General features: G+C 40.9%; 1 protein-coding gene across 2 annotated transcripts in view; it reads right to left on the reverse strand.

The window, feature by feature from the left end:
- tafa3a (TAFA chemokine like family member 3a) overlaps positions 1–14,171 on the reverse strand; it is a 333,968-nt gene extending 319,797 nt beyond the window's left edge. The window contains exon 1 of one of the 2 annotated variants that reach the window (XM_039747299.1): positions 13,792–14,171. The gene's annotated coding sequence lies outside the window, so the exon portion shown is untranslated. Of the gene's footprint in view, positions 1–10,549; positions 10,595–13,791 lie in introns of those variants that run through there. The other variant, XM_039747300.1, reaches the window with a different exon arrangement.
- Between the last annotated feature and the right edge of the window lie 597 nt (positions 14,172–14,768).

Below are 14,768 nucleotides of genomic sequence, written 5' to 3' on the forward strand. Positions count from 1 at the left end.
ACGTAGTAATATGAAATAATTAAAGAGTAAAACAATATTTACTAATAATAAAATACAAAAAGAAAGAAAATAAAAACAGCAAACCCTCGTGACCCTGTAGTTAGGATATTGGATAGTGGATAGATGGATATACAAAACAATACTTAAAAGATGAATAAAAGAATTCATAAGAAGAAAAGACATTTGAGCCAGGGCATAACAACATACAGCTGTTAGTTAAATCAAATACACCAACGCCTCCAAATACCCAATCAAGTAGCTGTAACTCAATGTACACAAAGTACAGACAACAACAACATTTACTTATACAGCATATTTTCATACAAACAAGGTCCCTCAAAGTGCTTTACAAGATGTCAAAGAAAAAGTTACAAGAAAAGAAAAGACAAGATTAGGCAATAATTTTAAAAAAGAAAGAAAAAAAATTATGAATCTAAACAATCTTAAAAAGAGATAAATATAAAATAGAAGATTAGCGTCTATACTCATATACAGTATATGAGTTTGTTGATAAGGTTAGAAGGCCAGGTGGACAGAAAAAACAAAAAAAAAGAAAACTCCAGACATTGTCAAGATGCTGTTAAAGTTGCACAGCCAAACATTAATTTGCCATAGCCTTCCTTTTTTGTTTTCAAATGAATACTTCCAATGGCTTAATACCACCATAATCTCAAAGTGGCCCCACAAAAATGACTTCAGACAATGCCGATGGCCTGCACAGTCCTCAGGATGGAGCAGAAGGCTTGCAACATGAATTTATATTAGAAAAATCTGCAAGAACTGCATGACAGTCTTAAGATAGCATGGACCAGAAATCCTAACAAGACTTTCCAGCACCTCATGGAATCTGTACTATGAAGAATTTAGGCTGATCTGGAGGCAAAAAGGGTCAAACTTGGTACTGGACAGATGACCAAAGAATGGATACATAGGCTGAATGGTTTCTAATTTGCATTCATACTTGATACACTTTCCCAACCTAAGTAAATTTGTAATTTCCCCTTGGTGACAAATCTATATATATATATATAAAATCCAACATCTGTCTGTCGTTATGTCTGTCTGCTTTTCATGAGAGAACTACTTAACGGATTTAGATTGGGTTTTTTTCTAAAATTTGCTTGAACCGTCTGGTTGATTTTGCAACTTCTCTCATCGTGCTAAGTATAATAGTTCCCTTGCGGTAATGATTTATTTGCGCAAATCCGAGAAACATGCAGTGGGCCGACTGAGGGAGGCGGAGCCCATAGGAGTAGGGAGCTGGGCGGGGCCCTCCTCACTCACGCACCAGCCTCCATTTGAGTCCCTCTACCTCTCGCTACGTGTTGGAGCGTACCTTGCTTCCACTTAGCTAGTGATACCCGTTTGTTCAGCCGACATTATCATCTAGAGACTTTTTTAAAGTAAACTAAACTAATCTCATCTATTAAAATCTATTTATGTCAAATAAGTAGTCAGAATTATTTACCATTAAAATGAGAATTCAAGAAAGATGAAAAACATTCAAACTGAGCTACTGTGTCACCAGTACGTGAAAGGGAAAGCATTCAGATGTCCAGCACAGCCCTATTCTTTGCTTCTTGTTGTTATCATCAGCTGATGACATGTTTTATGTTAATATATGTATACAGAATATTTCAGTGTACATATACCACTGTGTTTTATTGTATGTTACATGGTGCTTTATATTACACATATCTATAAATGTGTGTAGTGTTCTAAGCTTGTAAACTGATGAGTTAACAGATAAAAAGTGATGTATCCTTTACAGTACTGAAAACACCAGTCAATCATGCAAAAGGGGGAACTCAATATGGGGTGGGTTCTCCTCAATCCCACATAAGTGCCATGGAAACATCAAAATATTGTCAACAACTGGCCACCACCAGACCACTGGGCAGGTGGTGAGCAGCTCACACAAGCAAACAACCACCACATTTATTTGTATTGCACATTTTCATACATGAAAGTAGCTCCAAGTACTTTACAATTGTAATAACAGATAAGCTAAAGTGGCAAGTTCTGCTCCTTGGCCACTCTTTTAATTCTGTAAATAAATCAACAGTGGAATTTGTCATTATGACTAAAACAATTTTATGCACTAAGTTTATTGATGGTAATATTCAGCTGTGCGTAACGGTGCAGCAGATATTGGCAGAGGATGAGTGCTGTGCTAAATTATTGGCAGCAGTGACAGAATCCTGGACAAGTTATCAGTTTTGCCTGCTAGGATGAAGAAGGAATTGAAAGCAGACTGCATGACCAAACTTTACTGTTCTGGTTCACTGCATCATTTCCCAGAATAGTTTTTCAGACAACCAATGCTTGAATGATTCCAGCAGGAAGAAGACATTTTTGAGTGAACATGTCACTCATCATAAGGTATAGAATGGGTGAATGCATATGGTGGGTGATACAGTGGTTATTGCGCCTCAATATTTCCACAGATCCTTTCCAAGACATTGCATGAAGTTGGATGTTTTCCTCATGTTCAGTATTGTGATCTGTGTAATTGCATAATTGTGTAAACAGATTTTATTTTGTTTTCCTCTCATAACCTAACAATGGCTGCTGATTTAATGAGATTTTAAATCTGCACAGTATGAAAAATTTGGAGTGTGAACATTCTTAAAAATAATGATTTTGTAATGTCACTTTACTGAGTTCTGCCGTCCCTTGTAGAACATTTGATTGACAAAGAAACATTTCATTCTGGGCTTTGAAATGGTCCCACAGAAACCTTTAATGTAGAGTAGGCTAGCAAGATGCTAACAAATCAAGAAAAATGTGAACTTTGCCTGTGTCATTATATGCAGCAGGCGTCCTTCTAAAATCCTAAACCCATTGCTGCTATCATATTCAGGTTTATTTATGGATCCTCAGATCTAAATGACGATAGTTTCTGAAACCCTCTTATGGATGGCTCTTTTGGGAACCAAAATGATTCCCCTATTTAACTACTCTAAAGAATTACTTTGGCACCTTTGTTTTTAAGAGTGCATGTGTATTGTGATAGACTGGCAACTTATTCAAGTTTGGCTCCAGCCTTGAGCCTGGTGCTGTCAGGATAAGCTTTGGTTACTTATAGCCATGTCTTAGACCAGGAGTGTCCAACTCTGGTCCTGGAGGGACGCAGGGGCTGCACATTTTCATTCTAACCCTTTTCCTAATCATTGACCAGTTTTAACTGCTAATTAACTCCTTTTCCTTTGATTTAATAGCCCTGTTTTGAAGGATTCAGTCCTCTGAATTGATTCTTTTCCTCATTAAATAGCAGCCAAACAGAAATAAGATGTGAAACGAGCCGACAGATGATCAGCTAAATCAAGCCTTCAAACTCCGACCAATATCACTCCAACCAGTTTCTTAATGAGAAGTCAATTCTCGGCGTTAATTTAACCCGTTATTTTATTTCATTTCTTGTTGCTGTTCTCATTCTGCCACAGCAGACATTTCCATAACTGTTGATTTTCGAGTTTTGGTTTTTTTTTAAGAACACCATCAAATTGTTTTTGTGACCTGAGTAGATCAACCTTACTGAGACTTTATTTTCAGACACTGTGGTCATGTGGTGGCTCATTTTGTGTCTCATCATTTTTTGGCTGTTAATTAAGGAAAAAGAAGCAAATAAGGGGTGTGAGTCAAGTTTACTAAAACTAAGGAAAAAGAAGTTAATTGGCAGCAAAAACTGGTCACCAATTAAAAAGTTGGTTAGAATGAAAACCTGCAGCCACCACGACCTTCCAGGACTGGAACTGGACATCCCTGTCTTAGTCTATGAATTTACAGAAAAAGAATGAATGTTTCACTTGAGTCAGTAGTGGGATACAACTTCAAGGCGTGACAGTCTGAAAAAAGTGGATTTTGTGAAAACAGAGTTGAAAGGAACACTAGGGATGAAAACTGCAAATTGGACTCACTCACAGATTGACAGTTCTGATACCTAAAGGACATCACAAGTAGCCTCGTAAGACAGCGTTGTGACGGACACAGACACTGCCTTAACATAGCAGGCTAATTCACTGCAAATTACACACAAAAGTGAAGTTCAACACTGCAACACACTGTGCAGATGACACAGTGAAAAAAGTAAATTGATAGACAGAATGATTCTACACAAGCAGGAATTGTGGGCTAGTAGGTAAGACATTGGAATCACTGGCACAAAGATTGACAGTTCAGTTGTCTGTGTTGACATTGTGACCCTGAACAAGTCACTTTTGCAATATGGACTCCATTTATTAAAATATGGTAACAACTTTACTTGTTCTAGCAATTTGTATATCACTTTAGAAAAAAGCATGAGCTAAATATAAGAATGAAAGAAAGAAAGATCCACATATGTAGGAAGTAAAAAATGTGTGAAAGGGTGTGCACATAGGAACATATCAGTGTCAATGTCAGAGCAAATTGAGAGAGAATGTCCCCACAGACTCAGCATGCTCTGCGTGATCTGTACTCTAGTGGTTCAGCATTTAACTTAAAAAAAAATCACTTATGGAAATGAGAAGTCTTTACCTTACCATTTTGAGTTCTAGATTACCAAAAAAGGGAGTTTTGACTACATTGCAGACAAATACAACTGTTATCTTCAGTGTGTGATCTGACATGCACAAATGAGCCTCAAGACATTTTAATGGCTTCTGGAATTAGTAAGTTTTCCAAACAATGTAATAAAACAGCAAATACAAAAATAAGGGCATACGTAGAAGTCTCAGACTTTATTTATTTAAACACACACACACATATATATATATATATATATATATATATATATATATATAGTATATATATATATATATATATACTGTATATATATTGTGGCATCCGGCTGGAGGTGGAGCTCAGCCGGGACACCCAGGACGACCGGAGGAGGGCTTGTACCTCATCCAGACTGCGAGGGGGCGACCGCCCTGGTTGTATTGGGGGCCACGGGCAGAGGGCTTGTAAGCCCAACCCTGTAGGGGCCCGTGGCCACCGCCAGGCGGCGCCCCGGTGCCTGAACAACTCTGGAGCCCAGCACTTACACCAAACGTAGGAAATGCTGTGGGGAAGAAGACAGAGAACACCCGGAGGGCTTCCGGGTGCGCAGCCGGCACTTCCCCCACACTGGGGCGTGTCTGCGGAGGAATGCCGGGAAGCAGCTGGAGCCCATCCGGGTTCCTATATAAGGGGCCGCCTCCCTTCATTCAGTGGCGGAAGTCGGGTGGAAGAAGGACGGAGCTGGAGAGAGGACTGGAGGCGGCCAGAAAGGCATCTGGACTGTGAGGCCTGGACATTGGGGGATCGGTGCTGGAGGCACTAGGACGTGCACTGAACTTATCTGTAAATATAATTAGTGTAAATAAACGTGTGTTGGGTGAACAAACAATGTCCGTCTGTCTGTGTCCAGGCCAAGTTCCACAATATACATATATATATCTATACTAATAAAAGGCAAAGCCCTCACTGACTCACTCACTAACTGACTCACTCACTGACTCATCACTAATTTTCCAACTTCCCGTGTAGGTAGAAGGCTGAAATTTGGCAGGCTCATTCCTTACAGCTTACTTATAAAAGTTAAGCAGGTTTAATTTCGAAATTCTACACGTAACGGTCATAACGGTCATTAACGGTCGACAACGTCCGCCATGTTGAACTTTCTTATTTAAGGCCCCATCTTCACGAAATTTGGTAGGTGGCTTCCCTGTGCTAACCAAAACCGAAGTACGTACTTATTTCAGTGGTATGATGCCAGTGTTGGCTGCCATATTGAACTTTCCAATGTCACTAATTCTCCAACTTCCCGTGTAGGTAGAAGGCTGAAATTTGTCAGGCTCATTCCTTACAGCTTACTTGCAAAAGTTAAGCAGGTTTCATTTTGAAATTCTACGTGTAACGGTCATAACGGTCGACAAGTCCACCACGTTGAACTTTCTTATTTATGGCCCCATCTTCACGAAATTTGGTAGGCGGCTTCCCTGCGCTAACCGAAACCAATGTACGTACTTATTTCGGTGGTATGATGTCACTGTCGGCTGCCATATTGAACTTTTCAACGGTCAACAGGGCTCAAAAGATGGTAATCCCATGCTGGACTAGAGAGTTTCAGTGTGCACTAACCCTTTCCCTATTTCTTCTACAGACCACCTAAGGGAAATCCCGCCTGGCCCGTCAACATCACTTCCGGTTCCAGGCCTGATTACGTCAATTCCTCCACCCAACTATAAAACGCTACTTTGTTAATCATGAATCAGTTCTGTTTTGGACTCAGAACTGTAAAGACATATTGATGCTTTTTGCTCTTTTTTCCATCCGAATCTCAAAAATACAGGGTGGCTACCCCAAACCTTTTCTGTGTTCTTCTCTTTTATATACAATATACTTATATAAAATTCTTCCTGCTGCTCTCTCCAGCCAAGTTAAACACTCATGTGATGATGCATTGTGTGTTCTGACTCTTTACTCTCATGGCCAGCAATATCTTTTTTCAGCAGTTTGTGCTAAAGTAGCTCTTCTATGGGATTGGACCAGATTGGAAAATCTTCAATCTTCATGTACATCAATGAACCATGAGTGCCCATGAACACTTTTGGTAGGTAACCACTGTTTACTGGGAACACCTCACAAGACCAGCAGTGTTGGAGTTGTTCTGACCCTGATGTTTTGGTCCTTGTCAAAGTCGCTCAGATCTTTACGCTTGCCCATTTTTCCTACTTCTAACACATCACCTTCAAAAACTAACTGGTCACTTGCTGCCTAACATATCCCACCCTTTGACACAAGCCATTACGTGGTTCACTTCACCTGTCAGCAGTTTTAATGTTGTTCCTGATCTCTAAACAAGAACACCAATTTATCACAGGGCACACAAGCACACAGAGCCAGTTTAGTGTGTCCAAAAGGTGGGAGAAAACCAAATTAGCCAGAGGAAGTCCTTTGAAGACGGATCCTTGAAGCTGATGCACTAAATGAAGATATACATTAACAGACAGACGGACAGACAGACAGACAGACAGACAGACAGACAGACAGACAGACAGACAGACAGACAGATAGATAGATAGATAGATAGATAGATAGATAGATAGATAGATAGATAGATAGATAGATAGATAGATAGATCTCTATTGTGCCTGATCAGTTTGTATAATATCTGTCCATCTCATGTGCAATTCTTCAGACTAATGGGGCTAGAACCTTGATTTTAATTAAAAGCATATGATCTGATGTGTTCTGGAAATTTAAAAATAAATTGTAGTTAATAAAATGCATAAAAACCATAGATCTGTGTCTTTCAATAGTCTTAAATAATTCCAGTATGAATAAAAGCATCCTCAGTACTATTCACGTACAACACTCTTTTCAGGGAAATGAGCCATAACTCCGTAAATGTATCAGTCTATTCTCTGTAATCACTTTTCCCAGCACAGGTTAGTGATTCATCTGCAGGAATACTTCTGGGGTAGACACGAGTCTGTCACAGTGCACACTCTCAATGCACTATGGGGGGCAATTTTAGTGGTCTCTTTCGATATTTTGGGCTGGGGGGACATAGTGTCAGGTAAAAGGCATGTGACCACTCGCATAATACGCAGGCTTCCAAACAGACTGTGGTCAGGATGCAATCTACAAGCAGGCTTTAGCTTCACCACCACTTTATCTCTTTTGTAAGAACTGTCAGTGATTTCTAAACATGATCATCAATGAGTGTTCACTTTATGCAGCACCTTAGACACCAAGCTCCACCACAAGACAATTTTCAAAAATTAACTAACTCAGTACTAACATATTTCAATGACTTATTTAAACAAATTCTTAATAAATACAGTAGATGGTATTTAGCTTTCTTCCCATTATTCTTAAAAATAACTTCTTTATTGGCATTTTATGGTTCTTTACTGGGTTGTGTGGTTCCTCGTAGAACTATTGCTTGACAAAGCCCCATGTCATTCTGGGAAGAGTTCTTTTTATGTGAAGTTGTTAATTTGTGCTTTGAAAAAACTTTCTGATAAATAGAAAAAAAACTGAAATCTCTAATATATGGTAGGCTACCTAACAGGACACTAACACATTAGGAAAACCTGGACTTAGCTTGTCTTGTTGTATGCAGCAGAGATCTTTTTAAAATCAAGAGCCATTGGTATTTTACAAATCTGTAATCATCTATTCATGGTTATTACTGTAAGGAGCCTGTTACTGAACTAAATAAATAAATGGTTCTTTCAGTAACCTTCATGTGGATGGGTCTTCAGGGAACCAAAAATGGTTCCCCTATGGCATCACTCTGAGGAACCAGTCTGGCACCATTATTTTTAAGAGAGAAAAGTGCTGAATTGTGGAGATGTGTTATATGTTGTACCTAATTTCACTGTCCAGATGTAATAATACTACATTGCTGGTAATATAAAAAAAATAATTTATAGGAACTGTTAGACTACTGAGAACTTTCGGAAATTAATATTTGGTAAACTCATCGGTTCATTGACAGTGAGATCTGAAGGACAGTTCTCATCTGTAACGATGTCCAGTTTCAAAAGAATTAAGTACAGAATAAGAAGATTTAAAATGGATGGGAGAAATTTAATATGACCTAAGGAATGGAAGCAGGGCTGGATTAACAAGTAAAATACGCACATGTTTAGGGCATCAAGGGAATTGGGGCACCAGAGAAAACTTCCATTGCCGGATTTACGATATGGTGCCAAACTGGAAATAATGCAGGTGATAGAGGCTCCACAAAAAGGGGCTCTCACATTAAATGAAAAAATGATATACATAATAATAAAAAAAATAGTAACAATAGAGGATTGGGACACCAAAATCTGCTTAGGGTCTCTGAAGGTCTTATTCCACCTTTCTACAGACATGGAAATGGTGTGGGCCCTGGCAGAATGGTCTTCATATTGAGACACTTTTCCTTGGAGTGGCTAGTATCCTGGACCGCTCCACAAAGTACACTGCGGGGGTCCGAGTCACACTGTCTGTCACACTTTTCCTTGTGAGCCAATCCAATGCCAGGATCCTACCCGAGACTCGCTGACAGCCACGCACGCCAGTCAATGGACTTTAGCAGCGCCTGCGGTAAAGTTCTCGTGTCCGCGACACTTCCACGTTCTGCACGCACTTCTTTAATGGCTGCTTCTCCTAGTAGTTCCTGTGGTGCTTGCGCTTCCATTTTCTGAGCTCACCTGAGCAGCTTGTCCCCCTCCGGTCCGATCCGCGGACATTACAGTAAGCGTCTTGTGCGTGTCTACCTTCATATAAGTGAATGCTCTACTTAGAATATGCGCATTTGTGCTCAGGTCTCCTTTAGGTAGTTGTGCTGTTTCTTGTCAAACAACTGAACTTCAAATAAATTTCTTTCTTTTGGTTTGGAAAAGTAACATGGATGTGTTTTAGTGAAATGATCAATATTAGCTTATATAATAATGTGAACTTCAAAGCATGCTTTATAGAAGAGAGAAAATAGGAAATAAATAATGACGTGTTTAATATAATGCCGTAGGCTAAAGATACCCAGCTGATTTCAGAATCTTCTTTATTTGCTGCAGGTTAGCGGAGAGCCCAAACCTACCTCTGAAGCAATAGGCGCTGATCTACCTACCGGTGAATACGGCCATGCATACCACAAGGTGCAACGTCTATCTGAATTCAACAGCGTGAGGAAATCTAGCGTGAACGTGAAGAAAATATACAAGATGCACATGGAGGGCATCAAAGGTGACAGAGAGGCATCAGCGCCACCAGCTATAATGACGTGTAGTGAATAATAATTATTAAATACATAACTTAACAAACGCGCTTAATCCAGTTCAGGATCGCTGGTGACTGCAGGAGCCCAAGCCTGCCACACTGGGCGCACTACGGAAAAATCCCTAAACAAGGAAACCAGTTTATTGCACGGCACATAAGCACACGCACAGGGTCAGTTTAGTGCGTCCAGTAGGTGGGAGAAAATCAGAGTAGCCGCAGGAAGTCCCTTGAAGGTGGATTCTTGAAGCTAATGCGCTAAATGAATAGATAGATAGATAGATAGATAGATAGATAGATAGATAGATAGATAGATAGATAGATAGATAGATAGATAGATAGATAGATAGATATTGTTTTAAAGTCAGGAGGGCTCCCTGTCCAGCTCCACTATTCCCGCAAACTCCAGAGATGAGAACTGTCAAACCGATTTGGAGCAGACTTGGTTATTTCACCAGCTGTACACTCGTTTTACATGAGCTGTAATGCCCTCCAAGGTGTGTCCCGTGAATTTGTGAACACAATACAACGTGGCTTATTTTTGTATAGCGCTCTTCACTGAGAGCAAGCACAGAAAACAATTCACAGTTAAAATTTAAGTATAGATTATACTAATTAGTAAATAGAGAACAGATACGCAAATGCATTTGTCAAAACACACAAAGAATAAGGTAACACGATTCCGATTCTGACAACCCCGCAGCACTGAAGACATTAGAGTGCTCGTGACAATCCATTCAAATCCGTTATTTTTACACTTTCTTCCTCCGTCACAAAGACGTGCATATTAGGCAGACATTCTAAGCTCCCTCACCTGAGTAAGTGCGGGTGTTCTGCGGTCTACGGGCGCCTCTTTAAGGGTTGCTTTCTGGCTCACACCCGATGCAGTCTTGCATGGGCTTCAAGTCCTCAGACTCTGGATTGAACTGAGCGGGTTCAAATATGGCTGGATGGAAAATGAATGAGTACTGGGTTTTGGAAAGCCTACGCCTATTCTAGTTGTCACAAGGTAGGAATCAACCTTGGGTGCGGCTCATGCTTACTTCATGCAGCTCATCTCACAGAACAGACACAATGATTCAGATTTTTTGCTCGACATAATGCCACCCTTTCATAGCACAAGTGCCTAACAAGCAAATTAACAGAAGTAATCAAAGAATGATGCAGAAATATGTTTTTACTAGTTATCGTTTGCCAGTTCATGATCAATTAGCCAGGTTTTGCTGTAGTAAGGTCTTTAAAACCACATCCACGACGGCTAAACGTTTGCATTGCTTAACGTGTAGAAAGGAGCGAGGAGAGGATGCTGCTCTGCAAGCTCTTCTGATTTCCTTACCCTCAACATAGTAAGGGCGCTAAAAAGCGAGTTGCACAGAAATCGTGATCTGCATTCTGAGACGAGAGGAGAAGAAACCACCAGTGAGTGCCGTCCTCACGAAAATGTAAACCGTTCGGCGCTGTGCCCTGGAAGACTGCAACACAGCCGAATAGGAGCGCTCGGTGCTCGTGCTTGACACATCCCCGCGGGACGTGGGGCGCAAGCGATGTTGTGCCTAAGATATACAGAAACGAAATTAAAAAAAAAAATCTGAAGTGCCCCAAAGGATCAGTCAGCGGCTTTCAGAAAATCCTATGGGACAACGATGCCATTCGGCTCTGTAAATGATTCATCCTGGGAAAGGATTTATAAGTAACAAATTAATTTCTATCTATCTATCTATCTATCTATCTATCTATCTATCTATCTATCTATCTATCTGTCTATCAGGTAGTGCTGGACTGTTTTGACACCTAAAATCTGATGCTTAATTACAGTACTGAAAAGTTTACAGTTGCAGTCTCTGGCATTCAACACTATTTGAATTTTCTCCAATTCTTTCCCTGCATTCCTTCTGTTGGCTCGCCGTTCCGATCTCTTGGTCTCCAATGTCCTTCTTTCGTCTAAATGAATCTTGACAATCTTAAATGAACAGATGCACCCACACCGCGTTTACTGAATATCTGTATTTGCCAGCGCTGTCATTAGTATTTTCAATGAGTAATTTAAATCATTAGGGGCTATAATATTTAGACTAGGATTTTCCCACCCCTCCAGAACCCCTTTTCCTCTCTCGCCTCCCCACTCGCACTTCAGACACGCGTGTCTTGTGTATCAGCCCTCACTGCACGGCCCTCCGCTGTGCTTAGCCCCTTTCTTTACTCTAATGTATGACTAGGCAGTTTTTATTTAATTTTGTGTACTTCTTTTAATGTGTATCCTTGCTTTTAATTTTTTTTACTCCTACATTCTTTCCACTTAATGCACTTTCCATTACTGCAGGATTTCAACTTTAATGTGTACACTTTGCATTATTCGAACACCTCAAGGAGAGAGCACTTCCGGCAATAAACCTCATCCCTAAAAATTAATTACCCCCAGCACATACAAGCTCGAGTCCATTCGTTTTTGATTTAACCTTAGCAATGGATACTTTAAAAATATGTTTTACATTGGCCTGAAATTCCAGAACCAAATACATGTGGCTTTCAAAGGTAAAACACTCTCCCACTCCAAAAAAAAAAAAACATTAACTCACCCCAGTACTTCTACAGAAACAAATACAATTTTGATTATTTCAGCTTCCCACACCCTAGACACGTTGTTCCATTTACCCTCAAAATGTGCACCTGTCAAGTTTCCAATTACTTTTCTGCAGGTATCCATATAATATATTTTTCCCTTTGCTTCCACATTCCTACCTGGGAGTTTTCCATTATCTTTAAATCCCAATAAACGAATTCAAAGCCTGGCTCCTCCAACAGGTGTGCTTTCCTTGCACTTCCCACCACTAACAAGCAGGCATGCGATTACCGCCTAAACTGCCCTTCCATTTATCCTAGCGCCTTAAAAGTAGATTCTCCATCAGCTGAGAATACCAGACCCAACATCAACGGAGCAAACAGCATTGCAGTAAGTGTGCGCTTTCTAATTTCTTTAGATCCCGCATACCCACCAAAATAATGCATTTAATCACTCCGTCTTCCTTCATATACACAGCTACAGTTTTCATTGTCCGTTTGCCACGCTGCATTTCGTTTTCCAATTTTTTCATCATTCAACACTCAGAAATTTGCATTAACCTTAGGATCCCACACCCCAGCAAGAGCGATGTCTGTTAACATCCATCCATTCATCAAGCTATGAATGGACTGCACCTGCTAACTCCAGTTTTCATGAGCCTGTCCAAGCAGCATCACAAGGAAGGCAGGACTCAACATTCCACTATTAAGGCGTCATAAAAGACACTGGGGCAAACACATTCAGTTGCACGGTGTTCCAATTTACAATAACCAAATAACTTAAAACATCCTTGTAAATATACAATTACCATGAAATATGAATTCCAATAACCCTTCTTACCAAAGCAGCTACCAAAATGTGTACTTTCCATTATGTCGACCATTGACTTGAACACGTGTGCTATCGATTACTGTATCACTCCACCACTTAACAAGGGTGATTTGTAATACCAGAGTTATCTATAGGGTACAGACAGCTGCATTTACCATTAACCCAGAATCCCACACCCTTTCATTTCAATGCCATCAACAGGTTATTCTGCTTGATATAATGCATTTAAAAGAGGGTTCTATCCCTCATTAGTTTAAGTCTGCTTTACTTAACATGTCACTCCAAACCAGTGCCCTGCAGGTAACCCCTTGTCTTCATCTCTTTATCAGACATGCCATTCACCCCACCAGTACACCACAGGGATGCTGTTCTTGTAGCCCATGGGAATCTTTATTGCGTCCAACTGCATGCTTTCTTTGGCTCCCCAAAACCGTCTCACGAGTACATGTTTTACCACAGTACTCTTTCTTCCACCTCACTTTTTTTTACCACCATCATGTCGGCAGGTGTTCTCCTTTCTTATAAAGTGCGCGACCAAATCTATCCACCCTGGCAGCCCAACTTGCTTTTCTTTCCCTTGAAATTAAATATCAAGTATTGTTTCATTTCTATTTTTTACGGAGTATGCGTTCCAAGACCCTCGCAGCCCACCCTGCATTACACACCTGTGCGCTGCTCTTCGCCCTGGTGGACTGGGTGGCACAAACCCTGCACCTGTCGGGGATCTCACTTCAAGTCCCTGCCAGTCTTGCAGCTTTTATTTGCCATCGTTGCCAAAAACGCTTCCAAAAAAATCCAAGAATATAATCCGATAGCCGGCAGCTGTCGGTCGGCTCCCATCACCCGCGGCGTCCAGATTGAATCACTCCTCCCTTTCTATACTGAAACTTCCACGGGCTCCGGGTGCACAGCTTCCTCTGGTAGGTAGCCTCAGAGCGCCCGCGAGTCCCGCCAAGGTCCGCTTGTCATGCTGAGCTCCGCTCCAGCTGCTGATCGCGGGGAGCCGCAAAGACGAGACTCTCTTCCACACACGGAGATTTTGCTTTCTTCACTAGCCTTCGACAGCACGATGTCCTCCGGGGACCTATCGGCTGAGTAAAAGGCAGAAATTGGTAGTGAGACAACGCCTCCCAGTGGCTACCTGTGGACGACGCAAAAAAAAAGTTACCGTTTAGAGAGAAAGGCTTGAAGGAATGCTTGTTTCTGTCATGTCAGGTGAAGAATGAAAGACGCCATAAATAAATAAATAAACACGCTGTTTTCATTTTGACTGTGAAATGAAACTACGCGACAGGATAATACCGGCGCGCTTTCACAAGATTTACATTGAGTTTTCAAAGGGAAATGCTTCAATCTTTACGCGAGTACCTTTTACTCTAAATTCCGGTCGTGTGTAGCGCCCTGCGAGATGCCGCAGAGTGGTTTACATTATAACAATCAGGAAAAGGTAAAATGCCGCATAAATGGTATTAATTAACTCATTGATGGATGTATGTCCTGTAGAATGGATGCAGGTTTGTGACTCAGTGTGTCCCGCTCAGGGCCTGACACCGCCGGGAATGGGCAAAGTTCTCGCGGCATTGTGTTACTATGTGCGTTGAATGGATGGATGGATTTAAGCATGGATGGATAATCCGAAGAA

This window comes from Polypterus senegalus, chromosome 3 (genome assembly GCF_016835505.1).
Source record: "Polypterus senegalus isolate Bchr_013 chromosome 3, ASM1683550v1, whole genome shotgun sequence".
Classification (NCBI taxonomy): Eukaryota; Metazoa; Chordata; class Cladistia; order Polypteriformes; family Polypteridae; genus Polypterus; species Polypterus senegalus.